The sequence below is a fragment of the Trichechus manatus genome, unplaced genomic scaffold (genome assembly GCF_000243295.1).
Source record: "Trichechus manatus latirostris isolate Lorelei unplaced genomic scaffold, TriManLat1.0 scaffold00069, whole genome shotgun sequence".
NCBI lineage: Eukaryota > Metazoa > Chordata > Mammalia > Sirenia > Trichechidae > Trichechus > Trichechus manatus.
The window spans coordinates 13,110,687-13,132,160 of record NW_004444005.1 but is presented as its reverse complement, the minus strand read 5'-3'; the positions used below and the strand labels follow the sequence as shown (position 1 = coordinate 13,132,160).

Sequence of the window (21,474 nt, the reverse complement as noted above, 5' to 3'; positions counted from 1 at the left end):
TTTTTTGAGATATACAAGAGAGGTTCTCAGTGTAGAAAGGGGAGAGAGACATAGATAGAGAAGGTTAAGTAAACACCCAGTAGTAGTCATTGAACATAACCACACACACACACGCGCGCGCACACACACACACACACAGAGCATTGCTCTGTTCATGGAAACAGCATAAAAACAACACAAATGAGCATCCGTAACACTGTGGTTTAGTGTACATAATACTGTGGTCTTGAAACATCATTTCCTATGAAAAGAAACCAGGGCTCCTTAAAGAAACGGCTTACTCCAGGTCTGTGGCAGGAAGAATAAGAGATGAGTCTAGAAAACGTTGGCACACAGGACAGTAAGGAACACAGACTCACACTGAAAAGGCTACCACTGTTCAAAGATGATACAATTTGAACATAACAAAGAATAAGAGCAATGAATTAAAACACATCAAATGTTTCAATCCACAAGTTCATAATAATATCAAAATAAAATCTTCCACTGGTCAGGGTCTTAGGCTGGGTTCTCTATAGAAGCAAAACCAGTGAAGTGTGTACACGTATACATAAAGATAGATTATTTCCAAGAAATTGCTCATGCAGATGTACAGGCTGTCAAGTCTGAACTCCGTGGGTCAGGCCTCTGGCTTCTCTTGACTCACACAACTACGGAGGCTGATGAACCCAACATTGACAGGGAAGTTGCCAACTCAAGTCCCAAGAACTGGAGGTCAGCTGATGTCAAGCCGAATGCAGGATCCAGAGTGAGAGCCTTGCTGAAACATCCATTTATATACTGAAGACAGGCCACAACCCAATGAAAACTCCTTTTCAATTGATTGACTGGTCATAGCAGATCTCATCATGCAGTTTATCACATCATTACATAACTGCTAAATTACATCATACCTGCCAAACCACTGAGAATCATGGCCTAGCAAAGCTGACACACAACCTTAACCGTCACAGATCACCCCTTGTCAACTTGTCACCTGTAAACACCACCTTAAACCATATATAATCTCTAAACAAAGACAATCATACTTGCACATAATATTGTACAACTAACACATATACAAACAAAAACGAAATCACCCTGTTCACATGCTATATTGTAAAGAAAACAAAAATGATACACACATACAAGGAAAAATACTTATAACAATTACAATCCTTGTTTCTGCAACTGGTCACATGGTCGCAACTGGTATTTAGAACTACCTTTTTACACCACCCATTCTGTATTCCCTTAGCCTTCAGCACACACCTCAGCTGGTCGTGGTTCTTTGACTGGTGGGGTGACCCAAACCTTCATTTCTGAAGGGTCTGGGCCATTAGTAGTCATGTTGGATTTGGGTTGCTGTAGATTTCCAATGACTTTAATCACTGGGCGTGGTAGTACTAAGAGATGCCCTAAAAGATCTCCTGTATTCCGGACATACTCTTCTTTACCTCCAATATGTTACATCAATCCGATTTCCTCTTGGTAATCAGGATCAATCACACCAGTCAATAAGAAAACTCCCTTTTTTGCTGTTCATCCAAAGACATGAGGAGCCCGAAGCGGCTGGGCAGCATTTTTAACTACTAGATCAATAAATCAGTGATACGTCTCCAGGTGGGAGCATTGTTCCCTTTGGAACTAAGATCTCTACACCCACAGAGCATATGGTAGTGGTGACAGGAAACAAAAATTTTGCAAGCTGGTCATTAGGAGTAATGGTGAATGATGCCACTCTCATTTCCAGCCCTTGATTCCTGAACCCATAAATCTTGGCTATGGGATAAACAGTACAGGTGGTTTAGAGAATATACAGCCTCCTGGAGAACACTGCCTCAACCCTGGAAGGTACTGCCATCTAGATGGTACAGTAACTGTGTCTTTAGAAGGTCATTCATCACTCTATCAAGCCAGTTGCTTTAGGATGATGGGGAACATGGTAAGACCAGTGAATTCCAACAGCATGGGCCCACTGCTGTACTTCATTTGCTGTGAAGTGAGTCCTCTGATCCGCGACGATGCTGTGTGGGATACCGTGACAGTGGATAAAGTATTCTGTGAGTTCACAGATGATACTGTGGCAGATACATCCCGTGCAGGAAAGACAAATACATACCCCAAGTAAGTGTATTAACCCAGTAACAATGAAAATGTTGCCCTTTCCATGATGAAAGCGGTCCAGTGTAATCAACCTGCCACCAGACTGCTGCCCGCTCACCTCGAGGAATGGTGCCATAATGGGGGCGCAGTGTTGGTCTCTGCTGCTGGCAGAGAGAACACTCAGCATGTGGCTATAGCCAAATGGGCCTTTGTGAGTTGAAGTCCATGTTGCTGAGCCCACGCATAACCTCCATCCCTGCCACCATGGCCACTTTGTTCATGAGCCCCTCAGGTAATAAGACTGGCTGGGGAAAGAAGATGACTGGTTTCCATAGAAAGTGTCATCCTATCCACTTGATTGTTAAAATCCTCCTCGGCCAAGGTCACCCTTTGGTGAACATACACATGAAACAAAAATCTTCTCTTCTTTGTCCCAGAGAGATCTACCCACACACCTCTTCCCATACCTCCTTGTCTTCAATTTTCCAATCATGTTCCTTCCAAGTCACTGATTATGCAGCCAAACCATTGGCTAAAGCTGTGAATCAGGACACAATTGAACATCTGGCCATTTCTCCTTCCAAGCAAAGTGAACAACCAGGGGAACTGCTCAACATTCTCACCATTGGGAGGACTTCCCTTCACCACTGATCTTTAGAGAGATCCCCCGAAAGGGGCTATAGTGCTGCTGCTGTGCACTTTCTAGTGCTGCCTGCATATCACACAGAACCATTTGTAACCAGGCACGAGTATTCTCTTCGTCAGTCAACTGACAATAAGGAACTCCCCAAAGGGCGACTTCAAGTGGGAGAATCGTATGGTCTACTATGCTGGGAATGACAACTTGAAGACGAATGGCGTTGCATTCATTGTCAAAAAGAACATTTCAAGATCTATCCTGAAGTACAACACTGTCAGTGATATGATAATATCCATACGCCTACAAGGAAGACAAGTTAATACAACTATTACTCAAATTTACGCACCAACCGCTAAGGTTAAAGATGAAGAAATGGAAGATTTTTACCAACTTCTGCAGTCTGAAATTGACCGAACATGCAGTCGGGATGCGGCGATAATTACTGGTGATTGGAATGCAAAAGTTGGAAACAAGAAAGATCAGTAGTTGGAAAATACAGCCTTGGTGACAGAAATGATGCTGAAGACTAACTTCTTCATTGCAATACCATTTCTGAACAACGTAAACAGAAAGTATACACATGGACCTTGCCAGACTGAACACACAGGAATCAAATAGACTACGTATGTGGAAAGAGATGATGGAAAAGCTCAATATCATCAGTCAGAACAAGGCGAGGGGCCAACTGGGGAACAGACCATGAATTGCTCATATATGAGTTCAAGCTGAAGCTGAAGAAAATCGGAACAACTCCACAAGAGTCAAAAATGACCTTGAATATATCCCACCTGAATTTGGAGACCATCTCAAGAATAGACTTGAAACAATGAACACTAATGACCGAAGACGGCTCGAGTTGTGGAATGACATCAAGGCATCATACATGAAGAAAGCAAGAGGTCATTAAAAAGACAGGGAAGAAAGAAAAGACCAAAATGGATGTCAGAAGAAACTCTGAAACTTCCTCTTGAACGCTGAGTAGCTAAAGCAAAGGGAATTAATGATGAAGTAAAAGAGCTGAAAGAAGACTTCAAAGGGCGGCTCGAGAAGACAAAGTATTGTAATGACGTGCAAAACCTGGAGTTAGAAAACTAAAAGGGAAAAACACTCTTGGCATTCCTCAAGCTGAAAGAACTGAAGAGAAAAGTCAAGCCTCGAGCTGCAATACTGAAAGATTCTACAGGCAAAATACTGAACGACACAGGAAGTGTCATGGATTGAATTGTGTTCCCCAAAAATATCCGTCAACTTGGCTGGGTCATGATTCCCAGTATTGTATGACTGTGTACTATTCTGTAATCTGATGTGATTTCCTAATGTGTTGTAAACTCTATCGCTATGATGCAATAAGAGGAATTAGCAGCAGTTATACTGATGAGGTCTACAAGATTAGATAGTGTCTTAAGCCAGTCTCTTTTGAGATATAAGACAGAAGTGAGCAGAGACACACGGGAACCTCACACCACCAAGAAAGCAGTGCCGGGAGCAGAGAGCATCCTTTGGACCTGAGGATCCTGCGCCGAGATGCTCCCAGACCAAGGGAAGACTCATGCATTACAAGGACCTTCCTCCAGAGCCGACAGAGAGAAAAAGCCTTCTCCTGGAGCTGATGCCCTGAATTTGGACTTGTAGCCTACTGGACTATGAGAGAATAAACTTCTCTTTGTTAAAGCCATCCACTTGTGGTTATTTCTGTTATAGCAGCACTAGATGACTAAGACAGGAAGCATAAAAAGAAGATGGAAGGAATACACAGAGTCACTGCACCAAAAAGAACTGGTCGGCATTCAATCATTTCTAGAGGTAACATATGATCAAGAACCAAAGGTACTGAAGGAAGGAGTCCAAACCGCACTGAAAAAAAAGCTCCAGGAACTGACAGACTACCAATTGAGATGGTTCAACAAACAGATGCAGCGCTGGAAGTGCTCACTCGACTATGCCAAGAAAATTGGAAGAGAGCTACCTGGCCAACTGACTGGAAGAGATCCATATTTATGCCTATTCCAAAGAAAGGTGATCCAACCAAATGTGGAAATTATCAAACAATATCATTAATACCACACTAAAGTAAAATTTTCCTGAAGATCAGTATATTGACTGGGAACTATCATAAATTCAAGCTGGATTCAGAAGTAGACGTGGAATCACGGATATCATAGCTGGTATCAGATGGATCCTCGGTGAAAGCAGAGAATACCAGAAGGATGTTTACCTGTGTTTTATTGACTATGCAAAGGCATTCGACTGTGTGGATCATAACAAATTATGGATAACATTGCAAAGAATGGGACTTCCGGAACACTTAACTGTGCTCATGAGGAACCTGTACATAGATCAAGAGGCAGTCGTTTAAACAGAACAAGCATATACTGTGTGTTTTAAGTCAGGAAAGGTGTGTGTCAGGCTTGTATCCTTTCACCATATTTATTCAATCTGTATACTGAGCAAATAATCCAAGAAACTGGACTGTAAGAAGAAGAATGGGGCATCAGAATTGGAGGAAGTCTCATTAACAACTTGTGTTATGCAGATGACACAATCACGCTTGCTGAAAGTGAAGAGGACTTGAAGCACTTACTGATGAAGATCAAAGACCACAGCTTTCTGTATGGACTGCACCTCAATGTAAAGGACAAAAATCATGAAAACTGAACTGATAAGCAACATCATGATAAATGGAGAAAAGACTGAAGTCTTCAAGGACTTCATTTTACTTGGATCCACAATCAACACCTATGGAAGCAGAAGTCAAGAAATCAAACGACGCACTGCATGTGGGAAATCTGCTGCAAAAGACCTGTTTAAAGTGTTAAAAAGCAAAGATGTCACTATAAGGACTAAGGTGCTTCTGACCTAAGCCATCGTGTTTTCAACTGCCTCATACACATGTGAAAGCTAAACAATGAATAAGGAAGAGGGAAGAAGAACTGATGCCTTTGAGTTGTGTTGGTGAAGAATACTGAATATACCATGGACTGACAAGAGAACAAATCTGTCTTAACGTTCAGCCAGAATGCTCCTTAGAAGCAGAGATGGTGAGAGTTTGTCTCACATACTTTGGACATGTTATCAGGGAGGACCAGTCCCTGGAGGACATCATGTTTGGTGAAGTGGAGGGTCAGCGAAAAAGAGGAAGCCCCTCTATGTGATGGATTGGCACAGTGGCTCCAACAAAGGGCTCAAGCATAATAACGTTCACGAGGATGGTGAAGGACCGGGCAATTTTTTGTTCTGTTGTACACAGGGTCGCTATGAGTTGGAATTGACCTGACGGCACCTAACAATAAGAACATAAAGCCAGTGATGTAGACTGGGAGTGGGCAGGTAATGTGACAGGAGTGGAGAGCATGGGCATTTGAGCCACTTACTCATGCAACTTACTTGTGCCTTCAGGTCTTGCTTGGGTCCAATCTCCTACATAACACTTTCATTTAATGATAAAGTGCTGCTCTGCATGTCCAACTTAATGGCTCTGTGGGTGAGACAACACCCAGTTCATGGTGGGCAACTCAGGCCACATGGTGACTTGGTGCCCCGTGGCTAAGCATTCAGTCTCTACTAAGGCCTAGTAAGAAGCCAAAAGCTGTTTCTCAAAAAGAGTATAGTTGTCTAAAGAGGATAGCAGGGCTTTGCTCCAAAATCCTAAGGGTCTGCACTGTAATTCACCAACAAGAGCATGCCAATACTCCAAACAGCATCTCTATCTACCATTGACACTTCAAGCACCATTGGATCAGCTGGATCATACGGCCCAAGTGGCAGAGCCACTTGCCTGGCAGCCTGAACCTGTTGCAAAGCCTTCTCTTGTTCTGAGCCCCACTCAAAACTAGCAGCTTTTTGAGTCTCTTGATAAATAGGCTAGAGTAACACACCCAAATGTGGGATGTCCTTCCTCCCAAATCCAAAGAGGCGCACTAGGCATTGTGCTTCCTTTTTAGCTGCGGGAAGAGCCAGATGCAATAACTCATCCTTCACTTTAAAAGGAGTATCTCAACATGCTCCACACCAATGGATCCCCAGAAACTTCACTTAGGTGGAAGGTGCCTGAATTTTTGTCGAGTTCATTTCCCACTCTCTAGCATGCAAATGTCTTAATAAGTCTAAAATAATTGATACTTCTTCCTTACTAGATCCAATCAGCATAACCTCCTCAATGTAATGGACCAGTGTGATGTTCCTGTGGAAGGGAAAGGCAATCAAGATCCCTGTATACTAAATTAAGACACAGGGCTGGAGCGCTGACATACACCTGAGGTAGGACAGTGAAGGTGTATTGCTGGCATTGCCACCTGAAGGCAAATTGCTTCTGGTGGTCCTTCGAATCAGGTATGGAGAAAAAGGCATTAGCCAGATCAATAGCTGCATACCAGGTACCAGCAGATGTATTAATTTGCTATATCTTGAACAGCAGCTGCAACTGGAATCACCACCTGGTTAAGTTTTTGATAATCCACTGTCATTTCCAAGCTCCATCGGTTTTTTACACAGGCCAAATAGACGAGTTGAATGGGGATGTGCTGGGAATGACCATCTCTCCATCCTTCATGTTCTTGATGGGGGCAGTAATCTCTGTTATCCCTCCAGGAATGTAGTACTACTTTTGGTTTACTATTTTCCTAGGCAGGGGCAGTTCTAATGGCTTCCACTTAGCCTTTCCTACCATAACAGTCATTACTCCACATGTCAGGGATCCAGTGTGGGGGTTCTGCCAGTTGCTAAGCATATCTATTCCAACTATGCATTCTGGAACTTGGGAAATCACTACAGGATGGGCTCAGGGATCCACTGGACCCACTGTAAGATGGACATGAACTAAGACTTCCTTAATAACCTGACCTCCACACTGATGTTTTGAGCCTCCTGGAATTTGTGTCAGTTCATAGACATTGTCCAGTAACCCCCTAAAAATGTGATTATTTCCTTTTCCTCAATGAACTGTCACTCTCATAAAGGCCACAGATCTCCCTGTAGAATTCCGGGAGATAGATTAACAGATGAACATTGAATTAAGAATCTATGCTTAAAATGAGACTAATGGGGCACAACAGTCCAGGGACAAGAAGGCAAGAGGGGACAGGAAAGCTGGTAATACGGAACCCAAGGCTGAGAAGGGACAGTGTTGACATGTCGTGGGGTTGTTAACCATTGTCATAAAACAATAACTTGTACTAACTGTTTAATGAGAAACTATTTGTTTTGTAAACCTTCATCTAAAGTTAAAATAAATAAATAAATAAAAAGAATCTGTGCTTAGTGGGCTGACATCAATAAACTCGGACTGATCCAACTTTATGTGCTTTGCACCACTATCTATTAATAGGCATTCCCATAAATATTCCCCAGGTTTCTTTTTGTACATATTAGAAAAGTCAAGCAGTTCTTTTCTAGTGTAGCGTACCTTCTCCTGAGTCACAGTTTGTGCTTCAACTTTTGGGGTTCTGTGGGACTTATATCTAGTTATAGGTCCAGAAGCAAAAATGTGTGGTGGGGATGTGTTCTAAAAACATTCAGCAATGTCTTGTAAGGCTTCTGTCTCAGGTGACGCCCAAGGCAATGACTCAGACAAAAGTTCTTCAGGCACAGCAGGGTTAATCTCATCACGTGGGTGGAGGGCCTAGTGGTTTTACTGAGGAGGTATGCTTAGCTGACAAAGATGGAGTAATCTCTTCAGATGGGAATGACAGGGCTGGTTCTGTTGGCAAGAGTGATTCAACAGAATTTTGGGGCCTGGTGTACCCAGCTTCCTGACTTTCTATCCATATGTCCCCACCTCAAGTTTCAGGATCTCATTTCTTCTCAATCAATACCCTCACTTTAATTTCAGACACGATTCGAGCTTGGGAATTCAATTGACACTGTAATTCAGCCACTCTTATGACAGGACTCTGTGCTTTGTTTTTGGCAATATAGCTCTGTTACTGCAAGAATATGGCTTTCTTTCAGGGCATAAACGGTAAGTTTGAGATCATTTATGTAGCACTTGTCCTGTGACTCTGAAGCCCTGAGTTCATCTCTTGCTTTCCCCACTTTGTCTAGCTAAAATAGGACCAACCTACAAGCTTCCTTGTATTTCTCATTATGCCAAAACAGTAGAAAAGTATCAAACTTTTAATCACCCAGAGCCTTGCCTCTCACCAGTACTTACTTGAGCTATTGGTGGTATTTTGTATATTTCTATTGCCACCTCACACCATGGATTAGTGGATTAGCAGTGCCCTCTTTACTACTGGAAGCAGAATCATCAACATCTTTAAGACTAACCAGACTTGTGAACCAATTTAGAAAACTCATCCTTACAATTTTATTTTTCTAGAACCACTCTCGGTACCAAATGTCTTAGGCTGGGTTCTCTAGAGAAGCAAACTGCTGAAGTGTATACATATACAGAAAGAGAAAGAGCGATTTATCTCAAGGAAATGGCCCATGCGGTTGTAGATGCTGGCAAGTCACAAGTCTGTGCGTCAGGAGTCAGGCTGGAGGCTTCTCTGACTCATGTAGCTGCAGGGGCTGCTGAAGCCAAGACTGGCAGGAAAGCTGCTAGCTTAAGTCCCAAGAACCGGAGGTCAGAGGATGACGAGCCAGATGCAGGATCCAGAAGGAGAGCACTGCTGGAACATTCATGTACATACTGGAGGCAGTACATAACCCCTAAGTAGTAAACTCTTTCAACAATCGGCTTCTCACAGAAGATCTCATCTTGGGGTTGATGATATCACACATAATTGCCAAATTACTACATAACTGCGAAACCACTGTGACTCACGGTCCAATTAAGATGACACAAAACCTTAACCATCACAGTCACTTCTGAAAAATGATAAGGAATTGATTATTTTGGGGGGCGGTGGGGAGAGAAAACAAGCATTTCTCCTCAGTTTCCTATATGAACTGTAGCACTGGATAACTAAGTAGTAAATGAGGGCAAGTTTCTCTTTATAGAGGAATTCCAGCTAAAAAACCAAGAAGGAATAACTGGATTAGAACATCACCATTTGTAACCCTAACGAATTAATGTATGCAGGCATGTGCATCAATGGCTGCCAACGTCAAAAGAGAGACAGCCAGACATTCCTCCTGACGGAACAACCCAACACCACCTCTGAGGGAGTCCTGCCAAGGAGGCCAGGCCCGAATCTGATCACGTCTCTAGATCCAACTACTAATTTACAGGAAACCAGAGCCCAGAGGAGCACACTGAACTGCACCATAAGAACGCAACAGACAAAATCTAGACTGTGAGAAATCTAAGTCAAACCGCCTAATTTCCTCAACAAATAACTTCCATGGTGGGCAGGAGGGGAAGAGGATAAAACGGTAATCTGTAGATCAAGAGGTTGAACGATCATATTAAAAAACAAAACAAAACAGGCAAAACTTAACTAATATTTAGAGATGCACAGTTCTGTCATAAAACTATAAAGAGCAAAGAACTGACAATCACATGTGCCAAGTCAGCGGATACTGTCATTTAGACACAGAGAGGGAGGGAGGAAGCTGTGATTGGCTCTGGGGCACATAGAAGATTTCTGGGGGAGCTGGCAAAATTGTACTGCTTGACCCAGGTGATGACTACAAGTGTGTCCACCTGACAATAATCCATTGCTGTTGCTAGTTGCCATCCAGTCAATTCCAACTCATGTCGACCTGATTAAGCTACACAGTTATTTTATGCAGCTTCTGCACGTGTGTTGTATTTTAAAATAAAAAGGATCTTTAAAAAAGGATTGTTATAAAGTTATGATAATTAGGGCAATGGCATGGCACCAGGGGTCAACAAACCAAGCAACACACAGACTGCAGAGTCCAGAAACAGCCCAGACATAGTGGACGCAAACCCTTACATTTTGTGACAGTGATGCTTTAATCAATGTGCCGCAACAATGAGATCTCTCTGTGACCCTTGACCCCGAGTGCAGAATCACTCCAGGAGAACAGTCAATCTAAAGGGAAAACAATGCAGCATAAAATACAGGAAACTATGTTTATGACTCTGACTTAGAGCTAAATAAGACTAATGGATAAATCAGACCATATTATAACTAACCAATTTAAAAAAATTCTATTCTTCAGGAAATGCCATTAACAGAGTAAAACGGCAAGTGTCAGAGTAAGAGAAGATCTAGAAAAAGGGCAGGATCTTGAACAGGCACTTCATAAAAGAGACTATCTAAACACAGACAAACATATATAAGGGAACATGCTCACTTCATAAAAAAGTCAAAGGAATGTAAATTAAAACCACAACAGACACTCTACAAAATGGCTAGACTAGAATGTGCGTGCGCATACACACAAACTGACAATGCCAAATCCTGTGAAGATCTGCTACAAACCAGTAAACCACACTGGAAAACAGTGTGAGTTACCCACTGAAACTGAACCCCACACAGTATGGCCCGACGACTGCATTCCCAGGTACGTGCCCGAAAGAAGTGCTCACACAGGTGCAGCGAGAGACAGACACAAAACAGCTCACGGCAGCACTCAGGATGGTCAACAACCGGGTATTGACTGGAGATCCACAGTGCGCTATATTCATGAAATGGAATATCACGCAGCAGTAAAAACGAAGAAACTACCATTACATTGTTGTTGTTAGGTGCCGTCAAGTCGGTTCCGACTCATAGTGACCCTATGCACCACAGAAGGAAACACTGCCCAGTCCTGTGCCATGCTCACAACTGTTGTTATGCTTGAGCCCACTGTTGCAGCCACTGTGTCAATCCATCTCGTTGAGCATCTTCCTCTTTTTTGCTCACCCTCTACTTTACGAAGCATGATGTCCTTCTTCAGGGACTGATCCCTCCTGATAACATGTCCAAAGTATGTAAGACGTAGTCTTGCCATCCTTGCTTCTAAGGAGCATTCTGGCTGTACTTCTTCCAAGACAGATTTGTTCATTCTTTTGGCAGTCCATGGTATATTCAACATTCTTCGCCAACACCACAATTCAAAGGCATCAATTCTTCAGCCTTCCTTACTTATTCATTGTCCAGCTTTTGCATGCATATGACGCGATTGAAAATACCATGGCTTGGGTCAGGCGTACCTTAGTCTTCAAGGTGACATCTTTGCTTTTCAACACTTTAAAGAGATCTTTTGCAGCAGATTTGCCCAATGTAATGAGTCTTTTGATTTCTTGACTGCTGCTTCCATGGGTGTTGATTGTGGATCCAAGTAAAATGAAATCCTTGACAATTTCAATCTTTTCTCTGTTTATTGTGATGATGCTTATTGGTCTAGTTGTGAGGATTTTTGTTTGCTTTATGTTGAGGTGTAATCCATACTGAAGGCTGTGGCCTTTGATCTTCATCAGTAAGTGCTTTAAGTTCTCTTCACTTTCAGCAAGCAAGGTTGTGTCATCAGCATAACGCAGGTTGTTGATGAGTCTTCCTCCAATCCTGATGCCCCTTTCTTCTTCAGATAGTCCAGCTTCTCAGATTATTTGCTCAGCATGCACTCTGAATAAGTATGGTGAAAAGATACAACCCTGAAGCATATCTTTCCTGACTTTAGACCATGCAGTATCCCCTTGTTCTGTTTGAACAACTGCGTCTTGATCTGTGTACAGGTTCCTCGCGAGCACAATCAAGTGTTCTGGAATTCCCATTCTTTGCAATGTTATCCATAATTTATCATCATCCACACAATCAAATGCCTTTGCATAGTCAAACCATGATATACAACACAGATAACGGTGCGCACAAGAAGCCAAACCCAGAAGAATACATATTGTACAATCCCATTTAAATAACTTCAGTAGCAGAAGTCAGGACCCTGGTTCATCTGAGTAGAAGGGAGGGGAGGATGGGAAAGGCACAGGGGGCGTCTGGGTGGAGGCACCTTCCATTTCCTGAGGTGGGCGTGCTGACAGCGGCTGTTTCGCCGTGTGGCCTCTCACGGGATGTGCACTTCTCTGCCTGTGTTATCCTTCCCAGGACAGTGAAAACTGGCGACCATCACACGTCCGACGACCCGCAGGCGAGCCCTTCCCATGGCGTCCTGTCCTAGGGCTTCCCGAGGTCTCGCTTAGGCACCTGAGACCACCCGGGGAGGAGGGGGCTCTCCGGCTGCTCGCCTGGCTTCACCCGCGAGGAAAAGGCAGGGAGGACCGTGTTGTGGTTTAAAGCACGCGCCCACGTACACACGTGCACGTGGATCTGGAAGCGTGTATAGAATTTAGCTCTGATAATTATGAAAGACTTCCTCTTCCTGCTTTGTATGTTTTTCTACTGCTTTAGCACATATTATCTTATGGTCATAAATAGCAATGCTGTTTCTATTCTAAAAAAATATTGTCATTTGCTCCAGCAGCTCACTACTAAAAGTGGAAAATCATTTTTTCCTACTACCTGAGCACCAATTTCAGGAAAAAAGCATGGTAGCTTTGGTTTTCAGACCACCAAACGATTCTGTTCCTGGGGCACTCTGATCATTTTAGCTATGTGTGAAGAGGACGCTGGGTTTTGCCACCAACCCCGAAAGTCTCGAGAGGACGTTCTGGCCTCGAAAGATGCAGGACCTGTTCACAGGGCAGGCTGATGGCATCCAGGGCCCGCACTTACTTCCCGGCTGATTCTATTCTCCAGAGAAATTTTGTTTTAAAATAAAACCAGTCAGCCTGCATACATAGGGTCACCAAAAGTCAGAAACAGAACCAGTCTAGCCACTGCTTCCACCCCTGCCTCTGCGCCTAGCGAGCCTGGTCCCTCCAGGGAAAGGAAGCGTCCACCGCAGGAATCTGCCTGCCTCCTCACAGGCGGAGAGAGGGCGGCCCCCCAGAACTGCACTAAGTAAGGAGCACCCCCCGGAGACAGCGAACACCGGCAATCCTAAACTGTGACTGAGGACTGAAGAGAAGTAGAGAGGAGGCACCGAAAATCCAAAGTTCCTGAAGTTATTTTAAATGTTCTTAATTTCAAAGACAAACACGTCTGAAAGTAAAGATGACTCATCAGAGGATCCCTCTCTCAGGCTAGAAGGATAAAACGTACAGAGTATGTCTCCTCAGCTGGAGACGTGTGTTCTGATTTGCTGGAGAACTTCTTGTTATTTGTCGTTTGAAGAACCGAAGAAACCACCTCCAAGCAGCGCCCAGGCAGACGCGCCAGAGTGAACGCTCGCAGGTAAGGTGCTCAGCGTTCTTCCTGCCGGGTTACATCCTGGCGACTTACCACACAGTGATCAACTTTCACTCAATCATTGCAAATGCTTCACGGCTACCAATTTACTTCTTTTTTCATGTTCAAATCAAAGCATATTAAATTAAAACTACTTCAAGATACCATTTCTCACCATATCAGACTGGCAAAAATCCAAAAGCTCAGTACCGCCCCGTCGGTGAAGCTGGGAAGTACCAGCACCGCTCAGGCCTGTCATATGCTTCCTGCAGCCCCGCCAATGGGACAATTCCCGGGAGGGGAATTCGGAAACCCTCGCCAAATGACATTTGCCCTTCAATGCAGCAATCAATCTCACTGCTGGGAACCGACCCTGAAGAGATCCCTCAACAAGAAAGAACCAACACATGCACAAGGCATTACGGCACTTCAGAGCGAACGACTAGAAATGGGCAGACCCCCCTCAGTAAGGACACACGCCCATACAGTGCACAGCGACGCAGCCATAAAAAGGAAGAGCAGGAGAAAGGCCGATTGTGCGCTGCAGTGACTGCCAGGGTACGCTGAACAGAAAAGCAAGACAGACACAGTGTAAACGGTACTTGCTTTTACCTTTTGGTGCGAGACAGGACGAAAAACAAGGAGAACAACAGACCTGTGCGTGTCTGCGTGTCTGTCAGCTTCCAGAGGACAAAGCGGACATCAGAGCGGCTGGCGTGAAGGGCGAGGGCAGAGCGGAGAGACAGGGCGGGAGTGTGACGTCTAAGTTTGCCTTGGTAGAGTTTTGACTCCTGAACTGTGTAATTATTTTACACATTAAAAAAGGAGAAAATTCCAAATCTGAAAACAAGCTGAAGCAAATAAACCTCGCTGTGGATCAAGCGGGTAAGACAAAGAAAAGGGCATTTTTGAAAAGATTTTCCAAACAGGATACTCTGACTGGTGGTCCTCAGAGGGATCTAGTGTAAGGACAAAAAGCACTTTAAACTAATGAAGCACCTTAAACTCTGCTCAGTGTTTCATCACTAGTAGTAATGTAATACCGTAATTTTACCGGGGCTTTGAACCGCTTCGGTCTGGTTCGAATCCCTGCTGAGAATTTTTGTTTCTAACAAGTTCCCGGGAAAGTACACATTACGAATCACCTGGGGATCTTGGGGATCTTGTTAAAGACGTAGATTCTGATTCAGTGTACTTGGGGTGGAAAGGCACATTCTCAGCCAGTGAACTTGTTAGAAATGCAAATTCTCAGCAGGGGTTCCGACAGGAACTGGTTCCAAGCCCTGATTTTTACAACCTAGCTTATGTATACTTTTGCATAAAACAAGTAATTATTGGACGATAAGTGACACCTGGTGGTGCAGTGGTTAAAGCGCTTGGCAAAAACGAAAGGTCGGCAGTTCAAACTCACCAATTGCTCCGCAGGAGAAAGAGTGGCAGTCTGCGTCTGTAAAGATTTACGGCCTTAGAAACCTTACAGTGTCACTATGAGTCGGAATTGACTCGACAGCAGTGAGCTTGTTTTTCTGGTTTCATAAGTGACACCATTTAATTTTAAATTTGTATTAAAAATATCAGTATGAACTCAGGGGTTTTAAAAACATATCTCTAGCTCTCTCCACCAAAAGGGCTATACGCAGTACTACACAAACACAGCAGGTACACCCAGTGCCCAGATCCCGTGCCCAGATCGAGGCTTGGAAATACTTTTCCACCTAAAAGGACAAAGCACTCCGGAGAGAGGGCTGTGGCAGGTCGGGAGGAGAAAGCAAAAGGTGGGCTGGGGACCCTGTGAAGAAAGCAGGGCTCCCGGTCATGGTGGGCCAAATCATCGGAGCACTGGACAGCTACGACAGGCTTCCAAGGAGCTCATGGGTAACTATCTGAGCAAAAACAACAAAGAGACTTTAAAAGACTGAAATGGAGTGAGCAAATAAAAATCTATTAGTCCACGCTGATATTCAAAGAAAACAGAAAAATAAGAACATTTGCCACATTGCAGGGGACTATTACACCAGTGCCCTCCTCTGAAAACTGGTAAAATGAGAAAGAGTTAAGCGTTTGTCTTGTCTTTTTAGGAGACACTAAATGAAGGAAACAGATTAAAGAATACAGAACAGATTATAACATCAGAAGTAGGACACCACCCCCCAGCTGGTCCTGGGAGGCATCATGGAACACTCCAGGTGAAGGCTGATAAAACCAAAAACCAAACCCGTTGCCTTCAAGTCGATTCCGACTCACAGTGACCCTATCGGACAGAGTAGAACTGCCCCCATAGGGTTTCCAAGGCTGTAATCTTTATGGAAGCAGACTGCCACATCTTTATTCCACAGAGCAGCTGGTGGGTTTGAACCGCTGACCTTTTGGTTAGCAGCCGAGCACTTAATCACTGCGCCACCAGGGTTCCTTGAAGGCTGATGGGCAGCAAGTCTTCCACGAGGTCCCCAAACAGCTCCTCCTCCCAGATTAGCTGCTAATTGCAAGGCAGGGAGGGCACAGTTCATAAAGCCAAGGGGTCAACGTGAACAGCAGTCACATCGGGCACCTCAAGTACACAGCATCACCCACACTTGCGCGTCCAGCCGTGCCTCTCCCTGGCTGGTCTCAGGACACATGGAGTGCACTCAAGATGACTGGCCGTCTGGTCACAAGGTCAGCATCGTGGAAGAAACCGAAGGGAGGGGGTAAGGCTACTGTTCCGGAACAGAGAGACGGAAGAGGCAGACAATCAGTGACCCCAGCCGAGATTCTGGTTAGGAGCAAAGAACCACTGAAGATGTTCGGGGACAGCTGGGGAATGGCTGAGGACTGACTGCGAGGTGGCTGTTACTTCTCTCGGATGTCACCGACAGTGGGATGTGCTGATACAGAATATCCTTGTCCCTTTGTTTAAGGGAAAGGCCACTTAAGGAGCCCTGGTGGCGGAGTGGTTAAGCGCTCGGCTGCTAGCCGAAAGGTCGGTGATTTGAATCCACCAGTTGCCCCGCAGGGAAAGATGTCACAGTCTGCTTCCGTAAAGACGGCCTTGGAAACCCTATGGGGCAATTCTACTCGGTCTTACAGGGTCGCTGTGAGTTGGGATCGACCCAACAGCTCCCAGCAACGACAGGCCACTTCGAGGTGAAGCGTGCTGAGTCTGCAGTTTACTGTGGGAAGGGCAGCAAAAACCAGAGGACGGCCGGCGTGGCCTCAACGAGCATCACGCCTGACATCGGTGGAGAGCAGAGAGGTGCCCCACGGACGGCTCTTTCCACTCTCCTCTCTGTAAGTCAGAAACTCCATAATGTAAAGTTAACAGAATCGAAGCTCGGCTGGTTTTGGTTCAGAGCACGCGCACTCCCCACGGCTGTGGGCTTCCACTGCGGGTCAGAGCGTGAAGCCGCGCTCCCGGCCTCGCGAGCCCAGGAGGTGGGGCCTTCCCTCGAGCTGTACTCCGAGATGTAGTCCACATCTTCCGAGCCGTTAACCTATCCTGAGGGCTCGTAATCACAACTAACACATTGTAGGGTAGGCCACGTTTTTTCAACTGTCTTAAAGCCAGAAATTCTAGCCAGAAAACCCGAACATAACAAGGGCCAAACTGAGATGCGGAGCCCAGAGTTAACAGCCAAAGACAGCTGCTGGGGGTTCAAATTCAGAACCCTGGAACCAGAGGCTGCTTCCATGAGATGTGGTCAGAAACCCCAAGGCGGCCAGGGCCCCAGCAGGTAAAACATACCAGAACATGCTCTTAAGGCTGCCTGGAAACAAAGCCAGCCGCAGGGCAAGCAAACAGCCCACACTGGGGTCACCCGGTCCCTCTGTCTCTGAAATGCTCTGGGTCACATGCCAGGGTATCTGGCCTGCTCTGTGCTCCTCTGCGGCCCCTGTGCCCATGCAGCAAGCTTGCTACTCACTTCCCCCCGGGTGACAAGGCAGCCCACCAGTGACAGCACTGGAATCACAGCTCAGGCTGCAGAAGAGTCTGCAAGGTGCCCTTGTACCAGGAGAAGGCGGAGCATGCCCCATCTGAGCCAATAACTGGAGCGCTGTGGAGAACACACTACTCCCCACACTGTGCTCTCGGCAGCAAGCACGCAGAGCGGACCACTGGGTCAGCCTTCAGCCGGCTGCCACTGTGTCTGTGGTGGCAGCGCCAACGGAGCAGGCTGGAGGGCAGGCAAAGGCGGTGGCTCCAGCTACCACGCGTACGGCCCCCATGGGCCGGTGGGAGGCAATCGCGGCTGGAACGGCCGCGGTGCCTCCCAGCCTGTATCAGCATTGCTTGCGCACACTTTGCAGGGAGAGCAGCCACAGCTGCCGAAGGGGGCTGGGAAGCAGGTACCTGCGCACCTGGGCCAGGCGCCGGGTGGGCATCTCCTCACACGCGGGTAAGCTAGCTATCTGCCCACTGAACCCCTACACAATACCCAGGACAGACTGCAGTGGAGCCCTTGGCAGGGTTCAGGGTGAGACGAGAGGAGCTGCTGTGCCCCTCGGAGCTGGCACCGTGCAAACCCACTCCTGGTGGCCTTCTCACCACACTCTGATACTTCTTACCTCGGGCCCCTGGCCTGGCTGCTACCCCCAACCTTTCAGGGCCAGGCTCAGATGACCGTTCCTCTGAGAGGCCTCCCTGAGACACTTCCCTGCGTGTCCTCTCGGCCCCCACGGCTCTCCTTCCATCAGAGCACCCAGGGGGCCCTAACTCTGGTACATCTATCTCCACTCTCCAAGAGCAGGGCCTTCTCGCACAAACCGCCATGGCCCGGCAGGTAGAATGGGCCAGATGGTGGGGCAGAGGCGAGCGTGCCTTGCGCTGAGGGGAGCCCCCTCCCTTCCTCACGAGAAGGAAGATTTTATTCTACCCCTAGTCATGCCCTCCAGAACTTCAACTACCAGAAGCACATATCAGGTAACTACCAAAGAAGTGAGCTATCACAAGTAAGATACTAACAAGTGATTCGAATGAACAAAAACCTAGTAACGAAAAGCGGGGTGAGGTAGGAGAAGGGCAGAAAGATGGGGGACGGAGAAGGCCGAGTGACAGTCAGTGCTGGGAGCCGGGAAGTCGGCCGCACCGACATGGAGGGGAAGAGACTGAGAAGGGCTAAAGGCACCCTGACTTTTGAAGGCAGCTACATTACAACAGAAAATGTAGATAAGAACATCGATTCCAGAGCTTTCGTCCTCCAACCCTGAGATGTAAATAACGACTTGAAAATCACATTGCAATCAGAAGAATGGCAGGCCCTGCCCTTCTGGACGGAACTCCGCAGGGGCGACAGAGGAAACAAGACTGGTAGGGAGGGCGCTCCGTGGGTCTGCCCCCCAGGTTCCCCGACGAGTGCCCTCCCCGCACCGTGTTGTGCCCAGCAGCCATCCAACCTGCCTCCCTCCACTCCCAAGGCCATCATCACGCTGAGCAGCAGTCAGACCAGAAGTTCGGAAACCAAAGACTCCGTCCGACAGCAGGCAAAGACGCCACACAAAAGCCAAACGCAGAGAAGGACTGCCCGGACCAGGACCACTTACTGGACCTCCTGCTTCGGTAGCTCTGCTTCCCAGCTCCATTCAAGCTCCAAATCACAGGCTGGACAGAGATCTGAAAAATACACGGGTACGTTTCCTTTACTGAATGAATACTGCATATGGACTTCTTTGCAAGGACACGGAATTCAATCAACTACACTAATAACTGGAGCCCTGGTGGTGTAGCAATAAAGAGCTCGGCTGCTAACCAAAACAACGGCAGAGTTCAAATCCACCAGCCGCTCCGTGGAAATCCTATGGGGCAGTTCTACCCTGTCCTATAGACTATGAGTCAAAGCCGACTCGAGGGCACCTAACAACACCACCCTAATAATTCACTTAGAACACTTCTCCAAGGTGGGAGGTGCATTCTTTGCACAGCTCAGGTTACTCTCAAGCTCCTCACCTGCAGACAGCTATTTTAAAGCAGGACTTTGAACCTCTGCTGAGAGTTTGCATTTCTAACAAGTTCCCAGGAAGTTATACATAAGAATCACCTGAGGATCTTGTTAAAATGTAGATTCTGATTCTGTATATCTAGGGTGGAAATGCAAATTCTCAGCAGGGGTTCAAACCCAGAAAGAACTGGTTTGAAGGGATTCTTCCAAGGGTCCGAAGCCCTGCCTTAAAGAAGTGAGTCTTCACACCCAAAAGCACCAACCACTGTACTCAGGAATTAACCAGAACAAACAGCATGGAAGGGTGGGGGGGCAACACAGTTCAGAGTGCCTGAGGTCACTGTAATCACCTGTCAAGAAGACTGTACAACGTCTATTTTGTTTTCAATTTAGGAGGCTGTGTCCTCCACCTAAAACATCCTGAGCCTTTGGAACCTTTAAAGTCACAGAATACCTCTTAACCTCTGCTGGATGTTTTCCTGAGAAAATGCAAACTGTGAAAACAAACATAATCTGTTTAAGGATTACAGAAAGTATGAATTCCTATACAGAGTCAAACACCTAGAAGCAGTTTCTTCTTGCTTGATAACTTTGCTCAGTAAGTAAAATTAATTACTAACTGAAATTGGCTTATCTACAGCAAATGCGTTTTCTAAAATCTCAACTAGATGCTTCCTAGTCTCTTAATTTTATCACCATGACACAGAAAACGTTATCAAAAATTAGTATTTCTACAAGCGAAGTCACTAGGGTGCCCCTTACTTTAGGGGCACCTTATTATAAGTGCCTAAAGTGGGCTTCTTAAAACATGCACTTAATCTGCTCAGAGTTAGCTTCAAAACAAATAACTTCCCCTTTTACAAACACCAGAAGCCAACAGCAGCTTCTCTGGAGGCTCAGGCTGGCAGGGAGTGTTTTTCCAGAGGTGCACGTGTCTAGTGAAAATCACCCAGAATAGGAAGAAAATAGGAGGGACCCACCATGGCAGTTCTCTTAAGGGATGGGGTGGTGTGGGTCACGCAGAAAAGGGCAAAAAAGATAGGACAATGATCCCAGCTTACTTAGGTCTAGAAAAACAAGTATAATTGGAAAAATGTTCGAAATTATGATTTGCAATTTAATTATATTTTCAGTACTTAAATTTGAAGAATTCTCCGCAGAAACAATCATCAAAAGGCGTGTGGTAATGAACTTGTCTGTATTTGCTTCCTAAAGCATATTTAAATGAGGCCCCTGATTTGTTCTTACTGGAAATATTAATAAAAATGAAATACTTCTAGAGAAAAGTTTTCAAAATCCAATTTGTAAGGCAGTTCCATGGGGAGGGTGTGTACTTCAGAAGACACCCCAGTTAGCCCGGGTGCCCCGCTCGCTCCCAGGAGCTGCCCCCAAGGACCCCAGCCTCGGAGGAAGTCCTCGCCTCCCATCCCAAGACCAACCGCTTCGCAGCAGCGATCGCCGCATGCGGCTGTCAGGCTCCGGGGAGGAAGCCAGGCCCGGCCCAGACAAAGCGGGTTCGCCCCAAACTTGGCCGCCGCGAGCTGCCCGCTGTGCTCGGCGTCAGCCCGAAGGCCTCGCCGGCACCGCCTCATCCGGGCCGATGCTGCGGGCCGCGCGTCCGCTCCAACTTTCTCACTTCGTGGTTGGGTCGCGGAACCGGGCTGCCCACGACTCGCGGCGCGCACCGGGTGGACCCGGGCGGGCGGCTCCACCG

The 21,474-nt window shown here is 46.2% G+C and overlaps 1 protein-coding gene across 2 annotated transcripts in view; it reads right to left on the bottom strand.

The window, feature by feature from the left end:
• LOC101351162 (zinc finger BED domain-containing protein 4-like) overlaps window positions 1-21,474 on the bottom strand; it is a 73,551-nt gene that overhangs the window by 18,350 nt on the left and 33,727 nt on the right. Inside the window, exons 1-2 of one of the 2 annotated variants that reach the window (XM_023734631.1) lie at window positions 20,111-21,222; window positions 19,366-19,435 (exon numbers count right to left, since the gene is read on the bottom strand). The gene's annotated coding sequence lies outside the window, so the exon portion shown is untranslated. Of the gene's footprint in view, window positions 1-19,365; window positions 19,436-20,110; window positions 21,223-21,474 lie in introns of those variants that run through there. The other variant, XM_004380019.2, reaches the window with a different exon arrangement.